Genomic DNA, 17,938 nt, shown 5'->3' with positions numbered 1-17,938 from the left:
GGACGTACACCGGATTTCTATAATTGTGTTTGTAAGATCATTAGGAGAGTTTTCAGAAAACTGTCAGTTCAGAATTTGTTTTTGAGAAAACTCATAAAGCGACCAGATGATTTTACAAAAAAAAGGATATCCAATTCTTTTTTTGTCTTGATACTTGTACATAATTATCTTATATCTGACACGTATTAAAGGGAGACACAGGCAAAATTTTAATTTCTTAGTTTTAAATTTTTCTTTCATTATTCTGTAAATGTCATCAAAATGAATACACTAAACAGTCAAAAGAACAAAACTTTTCTCCACATAAAGAATAACATGGTGTTTTCCTAACTTGACCCGCGTGGGTCAGGTTAGACCGCTATGATTTCACAATAGTTGTTACTGTGTACTCTAGAAACATTGAAGAACATGTCAAATCAATTATTTAGACTTGTTTTAATCATACAATATCTGCAATACCTGTTATAGTAACTTCCAGGGTTTGTTCAAATCACATGACTTGTTTTTAAACTATTCGGTGATTCTGTTGGCGACCAAATTTCGTTCAACATATATAAATATATTTAAGCTTCAAACCCAAAATATTTAGAATCTATACAGAAATTCATGCTGGGACTTTAGGAAAAGTCATTTTAGGGTGATTTGAGTACAGAAGATCATTTTGGTATTTTTGTCATTATTTTGCCTGTGTATCCCTTTAAAGGAATTCAATATAAATAAAACACAAGTCATGTTACTGTCATGTGCGTGCTAAGAAATGGAACTTCTCTTACCACTGGTAATTTTCTCCTATTTTGTTTTGACTAAAGAAACTATTATATCCGATGTACTTAGTTATACAAATAAAATTACTAGGGATGCATCATTTTTGTAAGATCTTCAAAGTGATCTGTTGAGTTTCCTCTGTCGCAATAATTAAATCATGCTTTTTGACTTTCTGATAATGAGATCACGCGACCTTGTTCTTTAAGAATTTAAGAGACAGTTAAAGCTAAATTATTTACACAATTTTCATATTCTTTTTTACATTTCAACACACAGAGAAAGCAGTACTGTATGACAAGTCAGCTCTCGGAAATTTAGTTTTTATGGTATTGTAACATTTTCTGTTCATGATGTCTTTATTGTAAATCAAAACCTGTTCATTTCATGCATCGACTTATGTTTGAACAATATTTAATGTATTGACAAACTCTATACTAACAAACTTACTCTGAGTTTTTATTAAAGTGTAAAACGTAAAATAAAAAAAATATTTTGAAAAAGAAAACTTAAAATAATGCTTGTATGAAATTAACACGGTAGATAATTGCCTCAAAAGCAAATGACGCATGCACACAATTATTTCTAAACGGATAAAACCCTTTTTAAAATAGCAGTATAATATTTTGTTCCGGAACATATCATTCGGTTTTCGTACAGTATTTATGTGTGTTAAATAACAAAGACATTCTATGTTAAAACTTATTTTGAGAATCAACAATATAATAATGGAACCAATATAAATTTACTGTGATATTTTATATATATCTCCTACCGTGACCCAAATTCGGCGTTCCCATAAATTCGGCGATGTTTTTTCTCTCATCAGTCCCACGAGATTTCAGATGTGAAGGTCAATCATTTTGATGTCCCACGGTCTATTTTTACAACTCGAGTGATTTTCTGCGCTTAAGATACGGCTGGTAATCATTTAAAATTATATAGCCATGGAGAAATTGTGTGTTTTACGACATTTTCATATATATCCTACCGTGACCCAAATTCGTGTGCGTTCCCCTAAATTCGGCGATGTTTTTATTTTATCATTCACTTGAGATTTCAGAGGTGAAAGCCACTCATGTTGATGTCCCACTGTCAATTTTTACAACTCGAGTGATTTTCTGCGCTAAAGATGGAGATAAGACTGGTAGACATTAAAAATGGTATATGACATGGAGAAAATTGTGTGTTTTACGGGATGCAATTTCAAGTTTATCTATACTTTCCTCTATTTGATTGATATTGTTGCTTAAAATAATTTGGCAGTCGCCGTCAGTTATCTTTCTTTTTTTTACTGCCGATCTAGGTTAACATACTACGTCACAATCTCGCTAAAAATAAAACTTTACTGCAGCCAATCAGAATCGCCGAATTTAGGTGACGTTTTCAGATCGAAGGAAGCTTTTACATCAGCCATATTTGTTTATATTTGGCAACCGCTGAACGATAACATTGTTAGAAATCAACTTAAAGTAACTTTTAAATAGTTAAATATAATTATAGATTACTGTAGTTTATTGCACAGGCGGCAGTATTATTGCAAATGCCATTGACAATTGTTCTTGTATGGCCGAATTTAGGTTACACCCTGGATACTATTTCTTAATTGCGTCCATAATTAGCACATTATTTAACACATTTTCTATATGTAACTTGAGTTAATAAAGATATGTTATGTTCTGTTCATTAAACACTTTTTCTACAGAAATTAATAAAAGGAATCTCAATTCTGGACGTTTGAAATTAGAATAGACACTTTTGTTTGCAATAAACACGAACAGGTTTTCGATTATTTTATGTAATCTCAAACGCATGGATTTTGAAATCGGTTATACTTATAACTTGAATTTAAGTACTACAATTAATTAACAGAAAACCTCAACAATTGATATTTCGTTATTAACGTACTGTATTCAAACGAGTGTAATAAATACTGACTGGTGTAAATTTGTGTATAATTGCTTCTGATATTAACATACTTTGATTAGATACTTGCGCATGTACGAACATGAAAATAATTGTCTTTAGATAGGAATAGCTCATGTTTTAAGATTATTTTACGTCAATTTCGCTCCATAGTTTTGGAATACATATTAATTAAAATACGTATACAATAGATTAAATTGCATGGCTCCTAAATTCATCTGCAAATTATTTATTAGTTATTCTTTATGTGTCTTTAATTTAAATGTACCTTATGACATTAATCACTATTTAATCTTTGCTGTTTTGCCTATTAATTAGGAAGTATATACCATTTTTGTGAAAACTGATATTTCGGTTTGAAAATATTTTATAACCTTAGTTGCAATATTGCATTTATATTAATCACATACAGATAACTTGAAAACACTAATTTATTTCTGCATTAATCACTCCTTAAATCAAAACCAAACAGAGAGGAATGCCAGATAATAACAAATCTACATTTTAGACATACACTTATTTTTAAGCTATTGACTTAAAGTTAAATTTATGATACATATATTTTCTCTTGGCCAGTAATTTCAAAATAGTGTTTTAAATGGACAAAGCTAAGTCTTGCAGTTGAAGCAACTTCAACCTGTAAAATATAGGGGAAACATTACTCGTAAATATCGGTCAATCATATGTGTCGGGGTAAAGAATTTAAATGTTTGAATAATTAAATTATATACATCGGATAGAAAAAAAATCATTAAAGATTTATTCAAAGAGATTATTCCGCAGCTTTATTGAACAGGACTTGATTTAACATATTAACAACCATTGAAAAAGAAGCTGCTTTATGGTCGTAATCATGTTTTGCGCAAAGTAAATATGTTTATTAAGGAAATACAAAAATAGTGTACATGCGTGCCGAGACAGCTACCTACGAAGTCATAGCCGTGACCAGAATTCGAACTTGGTTTTTCGTGACTTTAACTAAAAGCTTGAAGTAAGCTAACACTATGAAAACAGAGATCAACAAGGAAATGAAACTTTCAATGAACGCAGCCAAGCTTACCAGAACCAAAGCCATAAAACCCAACAATCAATACAATTTTGGAAATAAATTTTAACAATTAAATGACAAATATTAAATGCCTGTTTAATTCATATTTCTACCGTCACTTGACTAAATTTACCAAACTGTTTACAAGAATTAAATGACAAATCTGATTAAAAGAAATGAACATTTATTGTTAAAAAAAACACACTTACCAATTTTGTTTTAAATTAATTAATTTGAAGAGTTAAAAACCATATACATACATATTTTAGCTCCATCAAATGCATGAACAATTAAATTCACGAAATATGCTAATAACCAATATTTATTTTCATGATAAATTATAACATGATAAAAACAAAGTTTTACATTTAAAAAAATAATACTTAACTTATATAATGATATTTTACATCAAAATCTTGGTTTATTAAGTTTAGCTTAAAGAATTATGATTCTCAATTAGCCCTGCTTCGAACCAAGAAAATATGATAAACAAGATCAACAAGGAAAGGCGGTGTTCAATGAACGCAACCCCCACATGACCCAGCAACAAGAACCAGTGGAAAGGAGCCCAGGCGGACCCCAAACAAAACCAGGACTGGGCACAAGGCAGAACACGCACAGGCTAATCACTAAAATGATAAATAATTTGTAACTAATAAGAAATTCAAAGAAAACAAATAAATGATTGAATATTAGGAAATAATCTGTACCTGATAAGGAATTCAAAGAAAACAAATAAATGATTGAAAAACAGGCCCACCTAATCGGATTGCCCTGCTCTCTAATTTGCATTGTGTGTTCAATGTTTGCCACTACTCTTATTCTATGCCAGAGTGAGACCATCTTGTATTTGGCCATGTAATTAGCTTTCACACTTCGAGTTTGTAACATTGCTTCTTTATGGAATAACTATGGCGTTTATATAAACTATCTACGCGACTGTTGTAAAGTTATTTCATAATTTCATGTTTTCCTCGCAGTATTAAATATTCGTTATAAAGACTGTTGGCAGGCTTTCTGTCTGTATCCATACGTTTGTTTGCAATATAACGCTGGCATACCGCCTCGGGTTATACGTCATCAAGATTAATCGAATACATTGTAGAGCATTTAGAGCCATGAAATTCAAAATAAACGAAAAACGAGCAAATGTTTTAGTTTTTTTTTGCAATTATAAAATATACTTTTAATACGGTGTCATGTTGTATCAAAGTGTACATCATAATAAAGACATGTTTGTATCAATTATCACCCCAACAGTTCATTGTACGAATCTTTATGCAAAATACAACATTCCAGAACTGCATTTGTACTTTATATCAGGGTGATGTATTTGGTTTGTCTTTTAATAAAATACTTTGGAAATACTTCCCGTCATTTATAGGACATTATTTTTATTTCTTATACTACAAAATGAAACCACAAAGCTTTTACAAATGTGTTCAAGTTACTCTTTTTTCTCCTAAAAATATATTTAGCGACGTACATACACGAAATTATATGACAATTATGTCGCCTCTATATATTTTCTTATTGATACTTAATTTTGAAATTCACAAAATGATGTTATGAAGTTTTAAATACGAACTAGAAAAATGAAATTTCCATAAACTTTTTTGGTCATATTTGTAGTTCTGTAACACCATTCAGTTCTTATGTTGGAAGTATTTAGTATTTAACAATGACATTATTATATATGAATTGGATGTTTTTTTATTAGTGTAAGATACATGTTCCGATATATCTTATTTATATTCAGCAGATAAAATGTTGTTATCTTCAAATTTTAAAACTCTTATAATAGGAACAGCAAACTTGTTGGAAAGTTATTATATATTTATTACATATTATATGGATTGGATGGTCTTTGGTATGTTTGTGATACATATTCCGATATTACATATCTATATTTTAAAGATAATACGTTGTTTTAGAACATTTGATTATCTTCAATTTGGAAAGTCACAAAATAGGAAACAACAATCTTGTAAATATAAAGATTCATGTAATACGATATTGACCTGATTTGTACACATTCGTTCTACTTAACTGTTCGTGAGACGGACACTTTAAAGGTATCTGATAAACAACACTTTGTCACAATTAAGTATGTGATGAATTGCATCCATCTATCTTAATCTGAATTAGTGCCAACTTTATACAAGTAAAGACCAATTTTTATCCCTAAATTTGACTTTTTATTGAAGGTTCGTATTCTAATTTATCGTTTACTTATTTGTTGTTTTGTAATCTGTTATATATGATTCTTCTGACTGTAACTTTAGAATATTTCAAAAATTTACGGTAAGCTAAAATATCTTATCACAGCGTACTCTCGACACAAAGGACCTAGTTCTTATAATAACTTGTTAGTTCTTATGATAACTGTCACGGAATTTCTGGAAAACGTTACAGTTTGTTTGTTTGTTTGGATTTTACGGCACGTCAACACATAAATGGCCATATCGTGCCGAATGCTATAATAGGCTTAAAATATTATGTAAAACTTTGTAAATGATAATAAAACAGAGCCAATCAGATCCTTGAATACAAGTTTATCTCTTTCAAATAATCGATGATGTTTTTTGATGGAATTGTATTATAGAGTTCTTTGAGTGAGTTTACATTATAAAATCTGTTACGGGTCTGTGAAAAATCATGACATTCCAGAAGAAAATGCTTGACAGTAAAATTTTCATTACAACCTACACAGAAAGGGGCATTGTCATTCGTGAGGAGATAAGAATGGGTAACTTTAGTGTGTCCAATTCGGCATCGAAGAAGAACTGTTTGATCATGGCGGTTTGACAAAGACAGAGATGGTGACACATCAAGAGATGGGTTTATATCATGAAGTTTATTAAAGACGGCATTGTCCCAATTTGCTTTCCATTCAGATGAAACGAGTTTATTTATAGCCGTTCTAAAATCACAAGCAGGTAACAATAAGTCAGTTTTTTGAAAATTTAATGCTTGTTTAGCTAAAGCATCTACTTTTTCATTTCCTCGCATACCTACATGACTTGGAATCCAATATAATTTAACAGATTTTATTTTAAGTATATCATGAAATCGTAAAAGAAGTTTCTTTATCATGATATTGTCAGATTTTTTATTTTTAATGGATATTAAAACAGAAAGCGAGTCAGAAAATATTACAAATTTATCATGGGTATGCTGTTCTATGTATGACAATGCTAAATCTATAGCTTTTGCTTCAGCAGTAAAAATTGATGCATTATCTGGTAACCTCATACTAGATGTAAAATCATTTTCATACACAGCCGCACCTACTTTGCAATCTTCCTTAGAACCGTCCGTATAAATATGTACAAATGTATAAAATTTTCATGTTCTTCCTTAATTGCTAGAAACTTCTCTTTGAAATGTTCATGTGAATTTGATGACTTTTTTATATTTGAAAGGTTAATATTTATTTCAGGGGAATTGTAAGTCCAAGGTGGAACATCCTCGTCGTCATTTTGAAGGGTACTGACAGGATTAATTTTAAGTTTATCTAAATCATCTTTTAAACGAAGGCCTAATGGTTTAATTTCCTTTAGTTTGTTAACAAATTTTTCAATATAACGTGGTTTGAAAATAATATTTTTGGCTGGATTTTTGCTATTTGATGAAATTCTAGTTGCGTATTGAAGTGATAGCTTTTTTCGACGAAGATGAAGCGATGGTTCCCCAGCTTCCGCATATAGACTTTCTACAGGTGAGGTGCGAAATGCACCTAAAGCTAACCGTAAACCCTGGTGATGTATGGTATCTAGCATTTAAAGATATGATTTTCTTGCAGACCCATATACAACATAACCATAATCTAATTCTGATCGGATAAGACTTCTGTATAATTTCAGTAATGTGGAAGAATTTGAACCCCAATTTGTACTTGATAAAACCTTAAGTAAATTTAAAGCTTTAAGGCATTTAGTTTTCAAATGTTTAATATGTGGTATAAAAGAAAGTTTTTTGTCAAATATAATTCCTAAAAACTTAGCTTCATCAACTACTGGAATTTTAGAACCAGATATGTAAAGTTCAGGGTCATTAGATTTCGTCGAAAAACTGTATTGTATATTGGAGAAACAGGTGTAAAATGGTAAATATTATCTATAAAAGGGGAGTTTGAGGTGCCTAATTTAACTTTCATGATTAAGCTTGCCTTAATATTGTTAACGTGACAGAAACAAAATTTATAGTTCATTTTACATCGCCTCTTGCTCAAAATCTGGTAGTTTTGAGCAAATTTTCAAAATACTTTTTAATTCGTACATTTTGACATTTTCATTTTTGATTTTCTTCCTTGCCATACTTAATTTCCTGATTATAATGGAAAGTTGCAAACATAAAACCCACGGTAAAGCCTGACCCTCGTAACTACTAACGACATGAACAAGTTTACGATTAAATGCATATTTAAAAGAGTCTCAGGGAAGTAAAAAAGCTTAACTATGGCTGAATATATTTTTTCCAGATAATTCTTGTTTAACTGTGAAAAGCTTTGTTTTTTTTGGGTCATTTTGCACGACAAAATGAGTATTCTGTGAAAATTGGATGAGGGGATGATCTGAAATTTTGCACACATGGTATGATACTGAAGATCCATGTTAAATGTTACACAAATATAGAGAAAAAAAACCAGAATCCCTGAAGAACTCCCAAGACAACAAAATAAAAAATGTTGCAGACTCAACTTTATTGAACCTGTTCATATACGATACTTGAAAGTGCAAGTTATCGAAAAAGGTGTACTTGTTCTAGTCCGTTTATGTCAAAACACCTCAGGGGAGTCCCTTAAAAAGTAAATAAGGTTAATATTATAATACAACTAGGAAAAGAAAGTTAAGATACTGTATATCATCCATTCAATATACTGTGACACAAATTAAGATAATTGTCACTTTAATATACCTAATCGCAATTCAGGATGATTTTTAATCAATCATTCAGGAGTACCACATAGACATAAAAGAAAATGAAAAACTAAATAAGGTTTGAAATCAATTTTTCAAATTATTAACGACACCATTTTAGTTGCTTTAACAGAATTGTGATCTTCTAAAATTTAACAAAGTAATTATTATCATATTGAATTAGGGTTAAGATAAAATACTGGATTATTTTAAGGTTTGTCGTTTGTAAAAGTATTAAAGTAATTCAATATCTAAATAATCTCTTGATCATAGTAACTGTTATAAATAACGCACCAGGATGACTTTTTCAGCCCATAAACGTTAAACATTACAACTTACTGATCACCGGTCCGTAGTTCCAAAACGCTCTATGGTATTTAAACTATACATGTTTTTACTTTTATAGCATGTCATGCATTACATCCTTCTTGTATAATAGTTCGGGAACCTTTCTGTTGAAAATGTGTCAGAGTTAAATCGTATGCATATACATGCACAGTGCGTTAACTGGAGTGCAAGTATTGGATACCCGCAATCCAGAGACACCTTAATAATTTAGACGGTAGAAGTTCTAATACCACCCACCACATTATTTGATACATATTATTTTAGCCAGTAGACGTTAAAGTTTCGGTCACAGCTTTTCTTTCAGAGAATAGGCGATTCAATAAGGCCACAACATTGGTCATATATTTATTACTTTATTTTCAGTTTAAAAGTGATCAGACTAGTTTGAGACAACATACAACTGAGTTCTGTCAGCTGCTTTTGTACATATAGGTGTTGCTAAATATTAGGACATCCAGAAAGCTAAACGTGTTAAGTGAACAATGTTGGTCGCCTATAATACTATGAAATGAGATGTTCTTTAGGTCAAAATATTATTTAATTTCAATTCATTCAGTTTGTCCAATGAATGAAGTTTTTTTCGTTCGAAATATGTTTACCTCTTCTTATAGCAAGTCGCAGCTGTTTCTTTTATAATTTGTCTGAAATATTTAAACCATTCTTACGGTTTTCACATTTAAACATCAACCCCTGTTTGTGTTCAACTAATCATCACAACAATTATCCATTGTGGAAATTGAACCAATTTAGGAAAACGTGACTGATAAAAAAGTCTCTCTGATTTGTCAGATATTTAGTCGCGACAATAACGATGGCTAGCGAATTTCAGACAAGTTAATTAAAGTAAATACTTTATATTCAAGTTGATATATGAACAGAATTGATTATTTTAAACATATTATGATATATTAATTATTAAAACCATTATCTGTAAATAACAGTTATTTCAAGCTGGCAAAATAGTGTCTACTCGGGCAATGAAATATTAATATTCCATTGCTGCTGAAATAATTGCGACAATATCGCAAGATACTTCTAACAATGGGATGTTGCTACATTCTGACACAATTGTAAAGTAATGTGAATACACTTTCTGCTGTATTGGCATCATGAAATGTGTAAGCAATGTCCATTTAAAGGAGCTACTTTATGAATGCAAATCAAAGAATCTCTGGAATTAAAATCGTGCCTTTGAAGAAGTGGTTCCCGGTCAATGTCAAATTCTTAGATACAGGAACAAATAGTCTAGATATGTTTGTTTATCTGTTTGATTGGGTTTTATGTCACACCGACACAGTATAGGTCATATGGCGACGTTCAAGCTTTACTGGTGAAGGAAGACCTCAGATGCCCTTGTCGTGCATTATTTCAGGCACGAACGGGCACCTGAGTTGAACACCGACTTTCCGTAAGCTAACTGCATAGCTTCCTCACATGAAATAATCTAAAGTCCCGACTGGAGTCGAACCTCAGCGGTGAGGGCAAGTGGTTTGAAGCCAACGACCTTAACCACTCGGTAAGGGATGTAAATATATTGTCGTAAAACATAAATTTAGGTTACTTTTCTCTGTGTTAAAGTATTTTACTTCATATTAGGCTTCAATTAAAATCATCATAACAAAAGCAACGGAAAAAGCTTTTTTTGAATTTTTTTTTTTGTTTAATGTAATTTTCTTTTCCAGTTAATAAACTTTTCGTATGTAACAATTAATACTATGAGTGCATCCAAGTACAGTGACTTATTATATATTTCCGCCAAAAATTAAAGTTACTGAAGCGTCTTATAAAAAAAAACATGCACGTCGTATAACAAAGACAAGTTCCAGTATTATTTTAGAAATTCATACATGTATATAAACATATGTCATGTGACTTTATAAATAGTTTCTCAATTTCATTTTCAATTATTGTGGTTACATAACGGTTTTATCTGATTTGGTTTTTACTTGTCACATGATCCTAAAAGTCATTTTGATTTCAGAAACATATATTTCTTTGTAATTACAGAAACAATTTTAAACGGAAAATCGTGTATGTTTTTGAAATCTAAAACTTGATAATAACGTGGATCAGATTCAGTATTTTATTGATTTGTTTTGGTTAAATTGTGGCCTATGGTGTCAGATTTCGAACACAAAATGTTCAGATTAGAAATAAACCTATTACATGTACCCATTATTTCCCTTATGCCTTGTTCCTTGTTTAGAAACGGCAAACGCGCAATTGTTATAACGTTTAAAATAAAGTTTAGAGAAGAAAGATACGTAACGCCTGAATAAGTGTTGAATGTGAAATCATGTGTAGTGAAAGTATCAAAATGTAAACAAAGAAGTATGTTAGCTTTCATACACAATATATAAAATGGTTGTCTGACAAGTTTGGCCACGTTATCTTGTGATACAAGAGGACTCTTTAGTATCTTTGTCTTAACTCATATCTTTAAAAGAGTGCATCTTGCAATCAAATATTTCATGGAAACATGAATTCATCGGAATGAATAAACAATTTGTTTTAATGATAAAAACGAAGTCTGGAAAAGGAATCAATGTGTTGACAATATAACGAGAACATTGTAGATTTATTCGAGTTCATTGAGTCTGTTTATGAGGAATTATGGAAATGTGTGACATCTCCCAGACCACGTAGCACCAGCCGAAGTGATATTTATCCTCAACACTTATGTGCTGAAATCATGATCCCAAACGACCAGAAAAATATTGCAACAATGAAGTAAAGTACTTGCTACTTCGCGACACTTGACACCTGTTGTGACATAAACAGTTTGCAAAAGAGTTGATCCCCGAAAACAATAAAAATAACACAATTCAATCACAAGACCTTTTTCTTGAAAACATGTTAAAAATGGCAGTAATGTTTGTACAGAACCTGCTATGAGGTACACACAATTTATTTAGAAACCAAAGTACGTTCAATACAACGAGTTTCTCCTTCTGAAATCTAATTACTTGAATTCATTGATCCATACACTTACATTTTCCTTTAATCCTCTTACAAAATAATTACGTAAAAATACTTATAGACTTCCTTGCAATCGTGCTGTTTTATTTTGCGAGTCTATAAACCTGTCTTCGAGAACCGATTAAACACAATAAAGTATTTCCTCCTGATTGTCAAATTATTTCTTCAATTTAGACTATACTGAGAGAAAAATTTTGAAACCCATTTTTAAAATAGCAAACGCGTCTGTAATAGTGTTATAAAAGCACTTCATGCACACATATGAGTAGACAAAAATGCTGTGGCAATTGTGATTTAGAATATAACTTTAAAAGAAAGTGTTTTAATACTTTCTCAACAGTGTCTAATTTACAAACAAAAAGTTTCATTTGTACATTGATTTGTCATATTGCAATAACCATACAGATACTTCATATCATTTAATAAATATTTTCTGTGGAATAATTACACTTGATAAACTTGATTCAACACATGTTATATGTGTATGTTTGAAATAACATTCAATATAAAGTAAAATAAATCTTTCATTTCATTTCCTTATAGGCTAGCAAACAGACTAAATAATAAATAATGCAATATAAACGGTATTTTGACAAAAATTACTTCACAACAAATATTCAATTGTTTATAGTTACAGTAGTTTGCAAAACCTTTATTCATTAAATCATGCTTTAACCATAAGTTAATTCAAATTCATTATTATCTTATATTATTTTTATTATCTAAAACAAAATCATAACAAAACAAATACATATGTACACAACTGAAACAATCACAATAACAGTAACGAACATTCAAACGTTTGCAAACAATTAAATAAAATGATAAAGAATAATTAAAAAAAAAAACAACAATGGAAATATGCTTTGCTGAATATTATGTAAATCATTGATTTTGTGCAATATGTCCTGCGTATTAATTTTACTGTAAGGTGTTAAACATGTCATGAATTGACATTTATCACCTTATAAACTATATACAACGCAATCAAACAGTTTCTAAGGTGTATATAAAGACAATCAAAATCATTTGTTACTTGTATTGTCCAACAATATTGACCTGGCACTTCATTAACATTCGTAAAGTCATTTGAGTAAACACTGACCAGTATCTATCGAATATACCGATCAATTTGCTAACTTTTACTTTAGTGAGTGTGATGTATTGGTATAGATGTCGGACTACCGATCTTAAAGTCTCTGGTTCGATTCCTTACCAACACCACGTCATGAACTTAAACAAAAAACTTGCAATAATTGATTTGAAATCATTTTACTACATCTGGTTTTAGAATACCTTTAAAGTGATGTTTTTTATACACAATTATATTTTAATTTCATTAAAGTATCTTTCAAACGGTTCTCTTTACATTTGTGACATTATGCAATCGTACATGAATTAGCGCATTCACGCTATAAAGGCAATTTTTAAAAATACTAAAAAATATAATACACACAACAAGAGAATGGTAATTTTGAAAATAAAATAAAAATATCGTAACGTTAATGGAATATACCGACTACAAGGTCAAATGCAAGAGTGCCAAGTCAATGTTGTTGGACAATAAAATAGCTTATCCAATGACAATCACACCACAACAATACGAAATAATATGGATACACAAAGACAAAATAAATAAATAAATAAATAAAAAAATCCTTGCTTTATCTTAAATGTTCATCATGCTTCAAAAATGATTTTAGTGTTCCGTATTACTTTCCAAAAAACAACTCATTGATCAATTACATGAATCATCGCTTGATTCCTATGTTATCTGGTATTTAATAAAGGTACTGTGCTTTAGTATTGTGTATTGAAGTCAATGTAATGTCTTTTTTTTTAAATTTGCTACTTTTATGACAAAATCATCACATTCAGAGCTACTTTTTTCAGGTGATAAGCATTTGACATGCTCTAAAACGGAAATTTATATACTTTATATACAGCAAGAACAAAAATCGTCTGTCAAAAAACGACCATACCACGCAGAATTTTCTTGTCATATTGCTTGGGTTTAGGGTTTTGGACCTTTTTTGGCTGTAAGAAGACCCTCAAACCTAATGGAAACACTGATCCACAACATAATGAGTCAAATTTGTTTTAACGATCGGCTCAAGAAAATGGTAATTTCTTTACAAAAATGTATACATTCTATGAGATAGAGAAAGAACAAATCGCTAGTCCAAGAAACGACCCTTCCCCGCGTAAATCTTACGGACGTCATGTTGGGGTTAAGACTGTTAAGAAGACCCTATAAACTCGTGGGAAAAATCCGCAACCGAATCTTACAAATGTTGTTTCAACTGTTTTTTTCTTCTTTCATCTTTTTGTATGTGTTGTTGTTTTTTACGAAAAATTCTCCACAATATATTTATTTAAAAAGAAAAACTAATCGCCGGTGTCGATACGTAAGAAAAATAATGAAATAATGTATGTGAACATTAAGTATCAAACAATTCATTAGATTTATTCAGCGAGCACGCATGAGCATTAAATAAAATATTAAATGCAATTCAATAAACTTAAACAGTAATAGAAATCAAACAGATATATGCAAATAGAACAAGTCTGAGGCATAATTATATTGTTATCTTTATATAATAATGGAAAGTTTACATGCATGTTAAATAGTATTTTAATTCGATTCATTGAAAACAATATTATTATTTGTACATGGAAACAATGTATCTATTTGGAAAGAATTTTACATAAAATAATTCAAATACATATCAGTATGTAGGTGGACAAAAGTTACTTTCACATTTTATCATAATAAAAATCGACCACTTTCAGACAGACATTATTTGACATATAACGGTACTTCATAATTATATCCTGTCATTTGGTATTATGATTCTAATACAAATTGCCTGACAAATCAAAATCTAGCAGTTTTATGGCCAATGTTTCATTCTCCGTCAATCTGTCAACGAAAATATAAAATTTGAAACCGAGTAAAAGATATATTCACTAGTATATAAGGGTTTCGGAGGACAATATGTCTATTTAGATTAAATTGAAAAATACAAACCTTATAGAGTCCGCAAATAGACATTTATCATTAACATATCAAATGAAAACAAACAGGTTGCCAACAGGAAATATTTTCCTCCAGTGAATTAAACCTGATGAATGGGATTTCGAATTGGTCATCTAAAAAATAGAGGGCAGAACTATAGAGAGATAATGATAAATAAATAATGAAATTCAGGTCAGTGATGATATCCCTGATCATATATAGGGTAGTACTTTGCGTTCTGGTTGCAAAAAACCCAGTTGCAAATCCTGATCATGACATTCACTGAAAGCGTCATACTATTTACGCAGGTGACAGTTTGCTTTTTTGTTCTTTGTATCCAAGATACAATGTCAACGGTTTATATTGAATGCCAGGTATTATAGTAAGTTCAAAAGAAAGTTCTTCTATGATTTTTATACTAAAATAATTTTTTGGTCATTGTCTCTTCTTGCATGAGGCACTAAGTTGGTTTTGTCATGGCGCGGCTCATATATTCATGCCTTTTCATAACAAAAATAAAAAACATAAATGTTAAATATATCTAATGGCGAAATAATCCAGTAATGGTTTATTATTTTGAGCACACATATAACATTACAATCTTGCAAACGGCAATTATTTGGTGTCATTAATATAAATCAAGTCGACACACATTTTATACAATAAGTGAAAATTCTAGTACATTTTTTAGTTACTAAAACATTATTAAGGAAACGTACACCGATACCCATATGAAGAAAATATCAGTAAGTGCAAGTAAGTTTTTAAAGTTGAAGAAAATATTTTCTGACTATCCTAACTTGTTGTAGAATTTGTACCCATTTTTTCTACTAATTTAGTTATTTCTTTTTTTATAATGACCGTATATACAGATTTAATAATAAATAATGCAATATAAACGGTATTTTGACGAAAATTACTTCACAACAAATATTCAATTGTTTATAGTTACAGTGGTTTGCAAAAAGTTTATTCATTAAATCATGCTTTAATCATAAGTTAATTCAAATTTATTATTATCTTATATTATTTTTATTATCTAAAACAAAATCATAACAAAACAAATACATATGTACACAACTGAAACAATCACAATAACAGTAACGAACATTCAAACGTTTGCAAACAATTAAATAAAATGATAAAGAATAATTAAAAAAAAAAAACAACAATGGAAATATGCTTTGCTGAATATTATGTAAATCATTGATTTTGTGCAATATGTCCTGCGTATTAATTTTACTGTAAGGTGTTAAACATGTCATGAATTGACATTTATCACCTTATAAACTATATACAACGCAATCAAACAGTTTCTAAGGTGTATATAAAGACAATCAAAATCATTTGTTACTTGTATTGTCCAACAATATTGACCTGGCACTTCATTAACATTCGTAAAGTCATTTGAGTAAACACTGACCAGTATCTATCGAATATACCGATCAATTTGCTAACTTTTACTTTAGTGAGTGTGATGTATTGGTATAGATGTCGGACTACCGATCTTAAAGTCTCTGGTTCGATTCCTTACCAACACCACGTCATGAACTTAAACAAAAAACTTGCAATAATTGATTTGAAATCATTTAACTACATCTGGTTTTAGAATACCTTTAAGTGATGTTTTTTATACACAATTATATTTTAATTTCATTAAAGTATCTTTCAAACGGTTCTCTTTACATTTGTGACATTATGCAATCGTACATGAATTAGCGCATTCACGCTATAAAGGCAATTTTTAAAAATACTAAAAATATAATACACACAACAAGAGAATGGTAATTTTGAAAATAAAATAAAAATATCGTAACGTTAATGGAATATACCGACTACAAGGTCAAATGCAAGAGTGCCAAGTCAATGTTGTTGGACAATAAAATAGCTTATCCAATGACAATCACACCACAACAATACGAAATAATATGGATACACAAAGACAAAAATAAATAAATAAATAAATAAAAAAATCCTTGCTTTATCTTAAATGTTCATCATGCTTCAAAAATGATTTTAGTGTTCCGTATTACTTTCCAAAAAACAACTCATTGATCAATTACATGACTCATCGCTTGATTCCTATGTTATCTGCTATTTAATAAAGGTACTGTGCTTTAGTATTGTGTATTGAAGTCAATGTAATGTCTTTTTTTTTAATTTTGCTACTTTTATGACAAAATCATCACATTCAGAGCTACTTTTTTCAGGTGATAAGCATTTGACATGCTCTAAAACGGAAATTTATATACTTTATATACAGCAAGAACAAATCGTCTGTCAAAAAACGACCATACCACGCAGAATTTTCTTGTCATATTGCTTGGGTTAGGGTTTTGGACCTTTTTTGGCTGTAAGAAGACCCTCAAACCTAATGGAAACACTGATCCACAACATAATGAGTCAAATTTGTTTTAACGATCGGCTCAAGAAAATGGTAATTTCTTTACAAAAATGTATACATTCTATGAGATAGAGAAAGAACAAATCGCTAGTCCAAGAAACGACCCTTCCCCGCGTAAATCTTACGGACGTCATGTTGGGGTTAAGACTGTTAAGAAGACCCTATAAACTCGTGGGAAAAATCCGCAACCGAATCTTACAAATGTTGTTTCAACTGTTTTTTCTTCTTTCATCTTTTTGTATGTGTTGTTGTTTTTTACGAAAACTTCTCCACAATATATTTATTTAAAAAGAAAAACTAATCGCCGGTGTCGATACGTAAGAAAAATAATGAAATAATGTATGTGAACATTAAGTATCAAACAATTCATTAGATTTATTCAGCGAGCACGCATGAGCATTAAATAAAATATTAAATGCAATTCAATAAACTTAAACAGTAATAGAAATCAAACAGATATATGCAAATAGAACAAGTCTGAGGCATAATTATATTGTTATCTTTATATAATAATGGAAAGTTTACATGCA

Source organism: Ruditapes philippinarum, unplaced genomic scaffold (genome assembly GCF_026571515.1).
Source record: "Ruditapes philippinarum isolate M1 unplaced genomic scaffold, ASM2657151v2 ctg3080_1_1_1_1, whole genome shotgun sequence".
NCBI lineage: Eukaryota > Metazoa > Mollusca > Bivalvia > Venerida > Veneridae > Ruditapes > Ruditapes philippinarum.
This window is presented reverse-complemented; position numbering follows the sequence as displayed.